The 15,539-nt window shown below is 38.8% G+C and overlaps 1 long non-coding RNA gene across 1 annotated transcript; it reads left to right on the top strand.

Annotated features, from left to right (window-relative positions):
* The first annotated feature begins 404 nt into the window (after positions 1-404).
* Positions 405-9,639, top strand: LOC128634942 (uncharacterized). The gene is made up of 4 exons (XR_008397876.1): positions 405-455; positions 3,971-4,439; positions 8,579-8,714; positions 9,430-9,639. It is a non-coding gene; the product is annotated as an uncharacterized LOC128634942 (long non-coding RNA).
* The last annotated feature ends 5,900 nt before the right edge of the window (positions 9,640-15,539 follow it).

Genomic DNA, 15,539 nt, shown 5'->3' with positions numbered 1-15,539 from the left:
CAAGAGGGCAGAACGCTTACGTGAAACGGACACGCGTTTATTCTGCTTTATTCTTTAACTCGCTAACATGAAGTACGTTTACGCAAGACATAACCGCTTCATAGCAACATGCACGCTGATGGGCAAGTATTAAAAGCTTACTGTTGTTCATTCAGTCATGTTCGTTGACCTTTGTAAGCAACAAATTTGAACCAAAACATCTGAACCTTATTTCAGTACGAGTATATACAGTATATACGTATTAATAACATGGTCTGTCTGAATACTTCATTCTGATTGGCTGGAAGGTGTGCGATCAAAGAGTATAATGCACAGGTAGTTCCAGTCAGTTTAATCACCGTTCTAAATTCACGCGCTGCCTGTAAACAGTTGTAACCATAGTAACATAAAGATACAGTTCCATACAGTAGTTAAACTCACAGCTCTTCATTATTAGAGACGCGGCACAGACGCAGGTAATTCTCCCAAGCAAACTCTCTCTCTCTCTCTCTCTCTCTCTCTCTCTCTAATAACTATGTGCTATAATTCATTCAAATAAATTGAATCTTACCGCACTACTTTATCTCCGCGCATGATTTAGTGCAGGCAGAATTCTAGATCTAACGACCCGTATATCAAATAAGTCAAGAAAATGAACTGTTATTTTTATCCTTTCAGTCAAATTTTGCACTGCAAACATCAATAACAGCTTTAAGTTATGAATGCTGGCAAGTTACCACGGTGTTAGCTACGTTTGCGTTACATGATTATAACGCACTCCACTCGGTGTCACGGCCTCATTCCCACTCATTTTTCTAATAATTTAACGACCCATCGTCGATTATTCCTTACATACAGGATGTTATTTAACGATTCTAATTAATCAGGAATATTAATATCTGACGTAGAGACTGGTGAGCCATACGCGTCGTTACTTCTTGATATGCAAAGGAGTAGTGCAGTGTATCAAAGCATTATTTGAATATTAATGTACTGATTATTTTTTGCACCTTATAGTAAGGTGTTATTCATAGTGCTAGAGGATATATAGAGGTGCAATGGTCAATTTGTTGTTTGTTTTGAATTATTTTTTATTTTATTTTTTACAAATAACCTGAAAGATAAGTAGAAGTATATCAGGAATCTGTTTGGAAAACTGCATTACAGACCAGAATGCTTGTCTGTGTTTGGATGGGCCTCCTGTCAATCATTTTATAGACACTCCCCGATGCTCTTTTACTCCGCCCCATCTCAGACTGACATCAGCCCAGCGCAGCCAGATAATTCAGTGAGAGGAAAAAAAAACTTTGTGTTTTGGAAAAAAAAAAAAACCCAACAACTTTAAAACCGGTAATAAAACCAGAACAAACCCTGGCAGTGATTTTTCATTGAGTAATCACTGTAGGCGGGCTGTTCAGATGCTTCGGATTCAGAGAGTGAATTTTCAGAACTGGTGTCAGAAGCCTGATCTCTAGTCATCTCTATCCAATTATACAGGATCTCTCTCTCTCTTTCTCGTTTCCACCCTCTCTCACTTTCTGTCTCTCTTAGTTTCTCTCTCACTGTTTCTCTCTCTCTCTCTCTCTCTCTCTCTCTCTCTCTCTCTCTCTCTCTCTCTTTCTTTTTGGTTACGTCTTTTGATGATTTTGGCTGTAATTCTCCTCCAGAGACAATGACTCCTTTTTTGCTGTTCTGAATATTCATGCGCCTCTCTGCCTCCTGCGATCTCCATGGAAACGGAGGCCTGCGTGTCTCTGCGTGGGCGTGAACACTCAGATCTGCTCAGTCGAAAGGAAAAAACACTACTGTATGTTTATGAAAGGTTTAAGCAACATGTGAAATTGTATCTATGATATAATGTGTACGAAAGACCGCACGCGGAAGCGCTGCGGTGTCAGAGAGTAATGGATGAGGAGTCGGGTGTGATCTATTATCCCACATCGCTGTTAAATTCTGGATTCTTGTCGGCTGTTATTAACGCACTCGCTCTAATACGTTGTTGTTTCTATGGTGACAGCTCATTCACGGGTACGGTAGGCTCTCGAAATGAACGCATTTACAAACGGATGCAATCGTTGACATGGTGGAGTTTTCTGTAAGGAGATGTTTCTTGAACATTTATAGAAGGAGTCTCCAGTGTCGGCGCTTTGTAACTGTCAGAGGTAAAGCTGTAACTTTAATGTTCAGACATGTTCAGGATTGAGGAGTTTACGCTTTGCAGGTTTGCAGATAATATCTTACGGAGAGAGAAAAAGAGACGCTGGTGAGAGAAGGACTGCTATAGCTGCTATCGCGTAAGTGAGAACAGGAACTCAGTTGTTTCATGGACAAGTTGCACATCATTTAATGTATCTATAAATGGATAAGAAGTACCACGTGCCATTCTTTATTAAAGTTAAATTGCAGTTGTTAGAATATTGCTGTGTATATTCAGGTTGTGCTGTTATAGGAAAATCAACTTCAGGGTAGTAACAGTAACTCCACTTCATCGCACCACCCTGTTGTTGATTATTTTCCTATAACAAAATAACACTGTTATTCTTATTCTTGAAATAAGGAGACTGGTGCTATGGCGGTGTATTGCTGCAAATATTTAAGATGATTAACAGTGTCATGAGTCCTGCATGCTTGGATTTGTGGATCAAATATTTCAGAGCGCAAATCAGAGCAGGTTTAAAAACAAGAAAGAAAGTGCAGCACTGAGCTGGAACTCGGGGTATTATTTCTGCTCTGAGGCGCTGTGGGTGGCTAACGAGGCCATGCTGCTGGTGCAAGTGTAAGACAGGTCATCCATCACCGGGTTTGCATGAGGTCCTTGTTTTACGGTCATACTCTTCAATTTCCCATCATGCTCTCCATCTGTCTGCATCCCTCAGGTAGGAGGTGTGGGCTGTGTCACTGTTTCTGGATGCAAAATTTTTACAGCTTAACCCAGCATACACCGATCAGATGGGAATACTGGTGTGTCTAATGCATTTCCTGCTTTCAAATACAGTGATCATAACATTAAACCCACGGACAGGTGAGGTGAATAACATTGATTATATCGTTGCAGTGGCACCTGTCAAGAGGATACATTAGGCAGCAAGTGAACAATCAGTTCTCGAAGTTGATGTGTGGGCAAGCGTAAGGATTTGAGCGACTTTGACAAGAGCCAAATTGTGATGGCTAGACGACTGGGTCAGAGCATCTCCAAAACAGCAGGTCTTGTGAGGTGTTCATGGTATGCAGTGGCTAGTACCTACCAAAAGTGGTCCAAGGAAGGATGACTGGTGAACTGCCGACAGAGTCGTGGGCGACCAAGGCTCACTGATGCATATGGGGTGTAAAGGCTAGCCCGTCTGGTCCAATCCTACAGAAGAGCTACTGTAGCACAAATTGCTGAAAACGTTCATGCTAGCTATGATAAAAAGGTGTCAGAACACACAGTGCATCACATCTAAAATGTTATCGCTAATCCTAACCTCATTAACCAAAAGAAAAACGTTTAGCTGCAGGACGCAGTGACGCAGGAACCCTCGTCCGTCGAGTTGACGCTATTTTTCTCAATTTCTAAATTTTAAAAATACAATTTGTCACTATTATAACTTGTGAACATATCACCAATATTATTTTAGATTAAAACCAAACGTAACATTGCGATATCACTAAGCTTTCAACGTATCTTACCAACATCTGCGACTAGTTTGTAGCCTGCTAGCATCACCTTACCGCTAGCTTTGTTTTACATTTCTCACTCATCCACCACTGTGTATGAAGGCAAATATGCCAGTGGTTTCTCTACCTATGAGTGTGGATGAGAACACGCTCGAGTTGCACGTGGTGCAGTTGGAATTGGGGGCCACGGAGAAACAGATCCGCTAGGTGCATGAGCGAAGAACTGCGCTAGAAACATCTTGTGCTATCGCCCACAAATCTAAGGTAAACATGGACAGGTATGGCATGGTACTATCACTCCCAGCACCTCTACGATGTGTGTTTCTCTGTTCAGGGACCGTGCACCCAGGATCCAGTATCCAGACCAGGTCTCCATCACTCCAGCACCGACACACCTCAGACCTTGGCTGCAGCAGCAGTGGAAGGTGTGAGCCGGACCCCGGGTGAGGACCTCTCCCACTCCGCCACCCCCATTCTTCGAGATCTCCACCAGGAACCGCTTCCACCCTCTCTGTGAGACCAAACCAAATGCTGTGATCATCGGAGACTCCATTGGCCTCCAAATTCCCCACACAGTAAAATTCCTAGTGTTGAATTAACACCCAGAGTGTTTATATGAGTCCAATGGACATATATAAACACTGTAGGGTGTGAATTCAACACTGTGGGTGTTAAATCAACACTGGCGATTTTGCTGTGCAGATCTAAATCCGATCCATCATCTGTGGGATGTGCTGGACAAACAAGTCCAATCACGGGAGGCCCCACCTCACAACTTACAGGACTTATAAGTCCTAAAATAGGTAAAGAGAACCCCATGAAACAAATTAGATACAAATATTATACTTGGTCATTTATATATTGAGGAAATGATCCAATATTACATATCTGTCAGTGGCAAAAGTATGTGAACATTTGCTTTCAGTATCTGATGTGACCCCATTGTGCAGCAATAACTGTAACTAAATATTAAGGTAACTGTTGATCAGTCCTGCACATCGGCTTGGAGGAGTTTTAGTCCGTTCCTCAGTACAGAACAGCTTCAACTCTGGGATGTTGGTGGGTTTCCTCACATGAACTGCTTGCTTCAGGTCCTTCCACAACATTTCTATTGGGTTAAGATTAGGACTTTGACTTGACCGATCCAAAACATTAACTTTATTCTTCTTTAACCGTTCTTTGGTAGAACGACTCGTGTGTTTAGGGTTGTTGTCTTGCTGCATGACCCACTTTCTCTTCAGATTCATTTAATGGACAGATGTCCTGACATTTTCTTTTAGAAATCACTGGCATAATCCAGAATTCATTGTTCCATCAATGATGGCAAGTCATCCTTTACCAGATGCAACAAAACAGGCCCAAACCATGATACTACCACCACCATGTTTCACAGATGGGATAAAATTCTTATGCTGGAATGCAGTGTTTTCTTTTCGCCAAGTACAATCCTTTTCATTGAAACCAAAAATGTTATTTTGGTCTCATCAATCCACAAAATATTCTTCCAGTAGCCTTCTGGCTTGTCCACATGATCTTTAGCAAATTGAAAACGGGCAGCAATGTTGTTTTTGGAGAGCGGTGGATTCCTCCTTGTAACTCTGCCTTGCACAGCATTGTTGTTCAGTGTTCTCCTGATGGTGGATTCATGAACATTAACATTAGCCAAAGTGAGAGAGGCCTTTAGTTGCTTAGAAGTTACCCTGGGTTCCTTTGTGACCTCGTGGACTATTACACATCTTGCTCTTGGAGTGATCTTTGTTGGTCTCCACTCCTGGGGAGGGTCACAATGGTTACCCTTAAATTTCCTCCATTTATACATAATCTATCTGACTGTGGATTGGTGGAGTCTAAACTATATAAAGATGGGTTTTGTAACCTTTTCCAGCCTGATGAGCTTCAACAACTCTTTTTCTGAGGCTCTCAGAAGTCTCATTGCCATGATGCACTTCCACAAACATGTTGTGAAGATCAGACTTTGATAGATCCTTGCTCTTGAAATAAAACAGGGTGCTCACTCATCCCTGATCATTATCCCATTGACTGAAAACACCTGACTCGAATTAGTAATATTTATGCAGATATATATATATATATATATATATATATATATATATATATATATATATATATATATATTATACTTTAGGATGGACTTCCACACTTCCTTCAGTAGCATGCACAGCACAGCATTATCCGCTAATTTTGAATATAATCATGTCGCACCATGGAGAACCTTCTAGAAGAGTTTGTACCCACTTTCTTTCTACCATTCATTTATTCAGTCATTCAATTTCATCCAGCTATAATGATGCTGATTTAATCTAAACACACACACACACACACAAACAAAAATATCAGTGATTCATTTTCACACACAGTAGGCTACCAAAAAGAGAGAAAAAATCTACTCAAAAAGTATTTCAAAGCTCTTGTAATCGTCTTTAAAAAGAACGACGATTCATCTCTTTTCATTTTATTTAATGTTTTTTCATTCGCGCACTACTCACGTGTTGCTTTCAGCCTGCAGAATCAAACACCAGAGCTTATCTTTTGAAGGCAGGAAGTATTTTTATGAAAGTTGCATTAGCAAGATCGCAGTTTATTTTTTAACGCTTGAACCCACCTGCTATTTGCCATGTGAACAGAAGCCGCAGGCAGGTGCTTCCTGTCTGCCTGATCCGGAATGGAAACTATCTGATTAATATGGCCGCTGATGATAATTGCATTCACACAGCTGATGAAATAATAATATAAATAAAAACAATGAGTTTTTATTAAACATTGGCAAGGCTTTTTGCTTTTCATCATAATGATGGTCTTAGTAAATTATAATCTCTGATATAGTAAGACCGGTTGTGATGAATGTGAAGTAAACAACTAATACATCTTACCTTTAATATTTATTGATCAATAAAAAAACGTAAGGCAGTATTGTTTTAGCAGCAGATATACAGAGACGAAGATGCACTTACATAGAAACTTTATTATGAAACCTTGCACACAAATCCAATACATAAAGCAAAATCAGGGTGAGAGAACAGACCAAGGTCAGGTGACGGACAAACAGTACATACTGGGCTAGGCAAGAGCAAAACAAAGAAATCCAATAGAAGATCAAAACCTCAATGACTATGAGAATATAAAGGCTTAGCACCAACTGGTACACAAACACTGAGTGCATACTTGGCAATGGGATAAGAGTCCTTAAATACTATGGTTATGTGAATGAGTCCAGGTGTTTGTGATCAGTAAACAGGTGACTTTGAATGTGTGTGATGGGAGTTAGTCTGTGGTGGCCATGTTCGTAGGCTGTGTGGTGTTATGGGAGTTGTAGTTAGATGCTGATTCTGGTGTTGATACGACAAAGTGCGGTGTTTATGTTTTAGCAACAGTATTGTTTTTGCAGTAGTATAATTGTTGTGTTCTTGTTTTTGCTTTGTTTTTAATAGTACTATTGTTCTTGCAGCAGTATAATTGTTTTGTTTTAATAATAGTATTGTTCTAGCAGCAGTATTGTTTTATCAGTAGTATAGTTGTTTTGTTCTTGTTTTGTTTTAATAATAGTATTGTTCTAGCATCAGTATTGTTCTAGCAGTATTATAATTGCTTTGTTCTAGCAGCAGTATTGTTCTTTCAGTAGAGTAGTTATTTTGTTTCAGCAACAGTATTGTTCTAGCAGTAGTATAGTGGTATTGTTCTAGCAGCAGTATTGTTCTTTCAGTAGTATAGTTGTTTTCTTTTAGCAGCAGTATTGTTCTAGTAGTATTATAATTGCTTTGTTCTAGGAACAGTATTGTGTTTTTGTTTTAGCAGCAGTACTGTTCTAGCAGTAGTATTGTTAATGTTTCAGCAGGAGTATTGTTCTAGCAGTAGTATCGTTGTTTTGTTCTAGCAGTAGTATAGTGGTATTGTTCTAGCAGCAGTATTGTTCTTTCAGTAGTTTGGTTGTTTTGTTTCAGCAGCAGTATTGTTCTAGCAGTATTATAATTGTTTTGTTCTAGCAGCAGTATTGTGTTTTTTTTTAGCAGCAGTATTGTTCTTTCAGTAGTATTGTTTTGTTTTAGCAGCAGTATTGTTCTTTCAGTAGTATTGTTGTTTTGTTTTTATCAGTAGTATTGTGTTGTTTTAGCAGCAGTATTGTTCTATCAGTAGTATTGTTGTGTTGTTTTAGCAGGAGTATTGTTCTATCAGTAGTATTGTGTTTTTTTTAGCAGGAGTATTGTTCTATCAGTAGTATTGTTGTGTTGTTTTAGCAGGAGTATTGTTCTATCAGTAGTATTGTGTTGTTTTAGAAGCAGTATTGTTCTATCAGTAGTATTGTTGTGTTGTTTTAGCAGCAGTATTGTTCTATCAGTAGTATTGTGTTGTTTTAGCAGCAGTATTGTTCTATCAGTAGTATTGTGTTTTTTTTTAGCAGGAGTATTGTTCTATCAGTAGTATTGTGTTGTTATAGCAGCAGTATTGTTCTATCAGTAGTATTGTGTTGTTTTAGCAGCAGTATTGTTCTATCAGTAGTATTGTGTTGTTATAGCAGCAGTATTGTTCTATCAGTAGTATTGTTGTGTTGTTTTAGCAGGAGTATTGTTCTATCAGTAGTATTGTTGTGTTGTTTTAGCAGGAGTATTGTTCTATCAGTAGTATTGTGTTGTTTTAGAAGCAGTATTGTTCTATCAGTAGTATTGTTGTGTTGTTTTAGCAGCGGTATTGTTCTATCAGTAGTATTGTGTTGTTATAGCAGCAGTATTGTTCTATCAGTAGTACTGTTTTGTTTTATCAGCAGTATTGTGTTTTTGTTTTAGCAGCGGATTTGTTCTAGCAGCAGTATAGTTGTTTTGTTTTAATAGTAGTACTGTTCTAGCAGGAGTATTGTTGTTATGTGTTAGTGGCAGTATTATTCTAGCGGAAAAACTGCTTATTTTCTTTTCTTTTTTTCTCTCTGCAGAAGTGTTTAAAGATCCTGAATGGCTCTTTGAGATGGTGACCTGAATGGGAGAAAAAAAGGAAAGATCGAGAGAGGGAAATAGAAAGAGCGTTGTCATATTAGCTGCGTGACTCAGCAGATGTTTTTTTATTTTCAGGTATAAAGAAAGACCTTTGAGAGTCCCTGTTCTCCTGCACCACGCCTGCCATCGCTTTTTCGTGTGTGTGTGTGTGTGTGTGTGTGTGTGTGTGTGTGTGTCCATTATAAATAGAAAACAACTCACCTCAAAGGAAGTGCCTGAGGGTGAAGGAGAGAGAGAGAGAGAGAGAGAGAGAGAGAGAGAGAGAGAGAGAGAGAGAGAGAGAGAGAGAGATGATAAAACAGAATTCAGTTATTATATGAATTTAAACAGCTGTGGATCTTATTTATGACAGTGTCTGGAGAGGCATTACTACATCCCCACAGCTATTTTCACAAACATTCCTCTTATCTCCAGATCTGCTGTCTTACTGAAACAATACTGAAATATACAATGTGCGTGGATTTCTTTTAGAAATAAACAGTCTGAAGCTACAGCGATGAGTGAAAATGAAAATGCCCCGGGTTTTTCTTCTGTGTAGCACTAAAATTGTTTAAGGAACATACTGTACATGAACTCATTAGATTAGACATTTGATTAGATTCTTATTAAGCAAGTACTGTGATTATTTTAGCTGCCATGTAAACACATTAATTGGGTTATCTTAGTTAAATTTATTCCAGAATGGTCACAGTAAACATGTTTCCAGACCTACATTTTATCAGTTTGTTTTTGTATAATATGCACGGGCTTGTTAATTTTTCTTCATCTTCACTTCATCTTCATCTTCAAGCTCTTTAGTCTGGTCAGAGTCACTGAGGAAGTTTACAGCGTTTATCCTGGGAACACTGGGAGTGAGGCGGGAATGCAGCCTGGATGGGACGCCGGTCCATCGCATACATACTCATTCACATCTAGGGGCAATTTACTGTTTCCAATCCAACAAGTGTCATGGGAGGTTGGAAGAAACAGGAGAACCTGGAGGAAACCTACATGAAGAGAGCTGGAGCTGTGAGGTGGCATCACTACTCAATGCACCAGCATGCCACCCTACAGTCATTTAATTCAGTGTACACATCAAAATGTGAGAGATTAGTGACATATATACATCCAGTGCTAGGTGTACACAGATGGATAGATGGATGGATGAATGGACAGACAGATGGACGGATGGATAGATGGATGTACTTTACTGATCCCCAAGGGGGCATTTGGGAAGTTACAACCTTTGAAAAAAAAGTCATGATTCAGTCGGACACAACAGAACATCATTTTTGATTTGTCAAATTATTGTGTTAATCCCGTGGGGACACTCCTGCAAAGAAAGCCATGACCATGATTTGAAGGATAAGCTGACCAAACACTCATCATATATATATATATATATATATATATATATATATATATATATATATATATATATATATATATATATATATATAAGCACAGACAACATTCAAATGAATTTTTAGGCAACGTAGTATTGCCGCCGTTAATCTCTCCATTCCTCTTCTCCTGCAATGGGGGCCTCAGAATTTCCATTATGCCACTATTAATACTAATATTCTTCATAATAAGGAAGCTTCTGCTACAGTATTTGCATGTACACCGGCTGTATGATCACTTAAACTTTTGGTGGTTCGTTGTTTTTTTCTTTTCTTTAAAAGAATCCTAACAGTCTCTGTTGACAAATTACTTTTCAAATGACCGCTACATCATTTCTGCCACCTGCCACGACTGACAAAAGCCTGACAAAAGTTCTTTGATGGGATTGGATTGTAGTTGCTATGGTGTTAAAAAATGTCTAGACAAAGCAGTCTTCAAAACAATGTACTATAGTGATTGACAGAAAAAAAAGAAAGGAAAAAAAATGCAGCAGCCAATAAAGAATGTAAAGAAAACATGGTAATTCTCTCTCTCTGTCTCTCTCTAATATATATATATATATATATATATATATATATATATATATATATATATATATATATATATATATATATATATATATATGTAGTTTTTTAATTTGTACTTCTGTAGCTATGTGATGATTCTTGTCTGTATTATGTGCTGTAACCTTGGATGCCTTTAATGCACTTTTTAAATGAAACATGGCCAATCAAGTCGATAAAGAGGTCCTTTGTGAATAGACTGACCTACGGTTCACCCTGTATCTTTTTACAGCTTATTACTGCAGCACATTCGGGGAAATAATACTGAACCTCATGCTGGTCAAAGTTACACTCATAAATAGCAGCACTGGAACTCGTTACTCAGAGTCCAGTGTGGAGAAGAACTCCAGAAAAAGCCTGGAACTGGGTGTCATTTTTGGTCCTCAGTTGTTAGTTTCAAGATAATTATAGTCATAAAGAAACAAATATTTTGCACTATAAATAGGAGACTTGTGTACGGACAAGTAACAAACAAGTCTGCTAACAAACATGCCTTTAACTAGCGAAACATAATCGTAATTAACCGAGAGATGCTTCTGCTATACTCCAATTCCACAGCACATGCGTAACACCTTAAACAATGCTTAAAAGTACAATTGTCTGCTTTTTATGTACTAGTACAAATAGAGAATATATAGAACATGATCAAGCCAAGGGCTCAGCACGTGTGTATTATGTAGCTGAGAAGCCCTGTTTGGAAAATCCGATCTAGAAAGCTTGGTTTTGTTTACATGGACCTCCTGTTAGTCATTTTATAGACACTTTGAAATCAGCTGAAATCGCCAAACACCCAGCGCATCCAGATAATTCTCCTGTGAGCAAAACGATCACTCAGAAACTGAAAAGTAAAACCAGAATAAACATTGCCAGTGCTCCAAGGAGGAGTAATTTATCAGTGGTGAAGAGGATAAATCAGGATGCAGAATAACCCGTGCTGTTCCTGGACCTGTATGTTTAGGCAATCTGTATTATAAAGCTCTGAACTGTTTAGAAGGCCGACTTTACATAACACCTCAAGTGAATACGTATTTTTTATCGTGGAGCAAAAATGACTTTTTATTGTCTTAGTAAATCATTATTAGATGAATTTTTCTGTGTTAATTATTGAGGGGTATATTGTGTGTGAATGGTCTTATAACTTGGCATTCAAGCAGCTGAATGGCCTGTCTTTTAGCCAGCGATGCTAATATGCTAATACCAGATCATTCTAATAAATCATTGTGAACTGAATTTCCCGTGTTTATAGAGATGTCCCTGCTGAAAAAAGCAGTACAAACCACTCAACATGATATGCCACCAATAGAAGTCAACAAATTACCGTTACAGTTTCCATTAAAAGCAATACAATTCCCATTAAAACCATTACAAATTATTTGAGGGGTTCTATTGTTTTTTTTTTTTCCCAGCAGGTTTTGAATGTCCTTTGTGTACATGAGCAGAAATGGTGGCAACCTCGTGGAGTAAAAAAAAACCCAAAATTCTAATCTTTAACATTTTCCCCAAAGAGAACTCTGCAGCATTCCTGGAGAAGCGTACTGTATGTAGCCTCACAGTGACTACGTTTACACGGACAGCAGTAATCTAATTATTGACCTTATTCTGAATAAGACAATATTCTGATTAAGGTGTTTACATGAGTCGCTTTTAGAATATTCCTTTCATGTTCCCGTGTTACATGTTATAGAACGTAGATGGATTAACGGCACACGTCATTACGTCACCGCGTCACGCCGTCCGACGTCCCTCCAGAATTTCACGTATCGACATACGTCTTCGTTATGGAACCGTATACAGTTTTGGGTGTTTTTATTTTGAATTTTACGAAAGCTTAAAGTGCGGTTAATTATTTGTCGTGCCGTACGTGCTAATAGATGACTGCTTGAAGCCGTGGGCTGCGTCCCAAACCGCGCACTTGCCTACTATATAGTAGCCGAGATACATATATTTCTCCTACTATATAGCAGGTCAGTACTCGGTTTGGAACGCAGCCATGCTCTCTTGTTTGCCATCAAACGGTTGAGCGCAGCCGTGTGTGTACGTGTCCTGTCGCAAAATGCGGTGGAAACTCCCACACGACGTTAATAGTGTGATTAAGGTGTGTACACGTCTGTAACGCGCGTCGATAATGCGACTAAACGGCGCACTTAAATGGCACACTTATATAGCGCTTTTATCCATTGTGCCTCATTCAAACATACACTCACACACTCAGACACCAATGGTAGTAGATCTGCCATGCAAGGCGATAACTTGCCATCGGGAACGACTTGGGGTTCAGTGTCTTAAACAGGAATACTCCACACGTCTTAATTCCATTTGTGTTTACTTCGAGTATGACTTTAATCGGATTAAGGTCGTCAATAATCTCTGTTTACATGCTAGTTTCTTAATCAGAGTATCGTGTTAATCGGGTTCATATCGGATTATTGTTGTCCGTGTAAATGTACTGGTGTGTCAGGTCAGTACCAACAAAGACCTACTACGCTCCTGTCTGCAGTTCATAACCCGACAGTGTAACAAGGTTATTCTAATTAAAAACATTAACCATGATTTAAAACAGTGCTGGACCTCACACCACTGAGGCGTTTATTACACATGCCTCAGCATCAGCAAGCCCAGAAATGAGTTATTTGTTTTATAGATGCTTTGTTATACGTTTCCAAGACATTTCTAAAATTGCTGTAGTCATCGCTGGAAGGATGTAACTGAACACATCTGCAAGAAACAATCACAGAGACTGAGTGAATCAGTGAATACAGATTCTTTTTATTTTTTATATTTCCTCTTTATTGATATACGTCTCCAGGCCATTAGTGTAAGATGGACATCCGTAGTGTGACACGATAATTGGTCATTATGGATGGAGCTTTTACATACTGAATGGTAATGTATTCAATTCAATTAAATTAAATTTTATTTGTATAGCGCTTTTTACAATAGACATCGTCTCAAAGCAGCTTTACAGGAATATCAACACGGTATACAGATATTAAAGGAGCAAATTTATCCCGACTGAGCAAGCCACTGAGTGGCGACGGTGGCGAGGAAAAACTCCCTAAGATGTTTTAAGAGGAAGAAACCTTGAGAGGAACCCGACTCAGAAGGGAACCCGTCCTCATCTGGGTAACAACAGATAATATGAAAAAGCTCATTATTGACTTACATGAAGTCTGTATGGCCTTAGGAGCAGCCGTAGTCCCAGCAGTCTGGAATTGGAGAAGACACTGACATCTTTTAACTTTTGCTGCATGAGTCACTGCATATTCATTTATACTCAGGACTTTTGGTTCATACAGTAAGTATAATCATTCAAACACTAAGTGCCACCGTTTATGCGCCACATTAATGTTCCATTATTTATTGTATGAATTAATATTAATGAGCCACAGACTTCAGCATTACTACACCATGTTAACACAAGGCAGCATGCTGTTACAGGAAACTCATCAGCGATGAAGCAGGTGTGATGAAGCAGAGTCACTGTCACTACCCCAAAGTTGAGTTTGTTCCTGTAAGAGCATGTCGTGAAGTTTTACTCCGCTTATACTACAACAATTTACCAATGATTACATTTTTTTTACTCATAAAAGAATGACATTTTATTCATTTATGGTTGCATTTAATGTTCTAGAGCATCAGTGGTGCATTAGTTCCTGCTCTTACTCACATTTTAGCAGGTATGAACACAATTCCGTCACCACCCAGCTCTATTTTATTTATTTATTTATTTATCACCTCAGAGCCGACACTGGAGACTCCTTCCATACTCCTTCCATACATGGGCGGTTGTAGATCAGGTGGTAGAGCGGGTTGTACGCTAATCGTAGTGTTTGCGGTTCGATTCCCGGTCCACGTGACTCCACATGCCGAAGTGTCCTTGGGCGAGACGCTGAACCCCGAGTCGCTCCCGATGGCAAGTTAGCGCCTTGCGTGGCAGCTCTGCTATCACTGGTGTGTGTGTGTGATTGGGTGAATGAGACACAGTGTAAAGCGCTTTGGATAAAAATGCTATATATGTGCAGACCACATACATGTCTCCCTACATAAAACTTCACCATATCAACAATTACACATTTAAAAAAAAAATCTGTTTATTTGGAGGTGACCTTGGGAAGAAAATCAAGTGGGAGGGGGAGATTTACTCTCATCTTAATAACATCCTTTTAAGCTCCTGCCTCAATGTGTCTCTTTCTTCCTGTGGAAATAGTAAAAAAGAACCTTCCTGCTGAGGCGAGCCGTCACTCCTGGGAAAAATAACAGCAACATTGGCAGGGAAAGTAAACAGTAAACTGGGCAGCAGGAAGATTTGCTTTTGGGATTATTTAGCTTTTTGGAGATAAGGAAAAGACAACAAAAACATAAGTCGTCTTTTTAGAGCATCTATCTATCTATCTATCTATCTATCTATCTATCTATCTATCTATCTATCTATCTATCTATCCATCCATCCATCCATCTATCTATCTATCTAATTATTTGTGGGTTTGAAGAAACAACAGAAGAGTCTATGCTGCTGGGTTGTGATGTCACAGTGTGTTAGATTCATTACAATGCCACAGATGAAACTGGGGGTTCATAAGAAACGCCTAAAACTTTTAGAAAGCGATAATAAGGGAGTAACGAAAGGCTTATGTAACATGCAATTGCTTTGAATGCAATGTAAAGTTTTAATCAAATCAGTGTTTATAACACTATACACTGTTATGAAGCACTATGTGTGCCTTCTACAACTTGTCAATAATAATAATAAGAATACAAAAAGGCAGTAACAGTCTCGATCAAAGGCCCGGTAATGACAATCGAGAGTTCTTTCTTCTCTCTTTCATGTAGAGACGAAACCTTTCAGAAATGACCCAGTATTGCTTTATAAAAAAAATAATGCAATGCTTATGAACATCTTATGAAGGCCCTGTGTACTGTAGGTAGATGTCTTTCGAAGAGAGTGTTGCTGATT

Source organism: Ictalurus punctatus, chromosome 14 (assembly GCF_001660625.3).
Source record: "Ictalurus punctatus breed USDA103 chromosome 14, Coco_2.0, whole genome shotgun sequence".
Taxonomy (NCBI): Eukaryota; Metazoa; Chordata; class Actinopteri; order Siluriformes; family Ictaluridae; genus Ictalurus; species Ictalurus punctatus.
The sequence above is the reverse complement of the archived record's forward strand: the minus strand, read 5'-3'. Positions and strand labels throughout refer to the sequence as shown.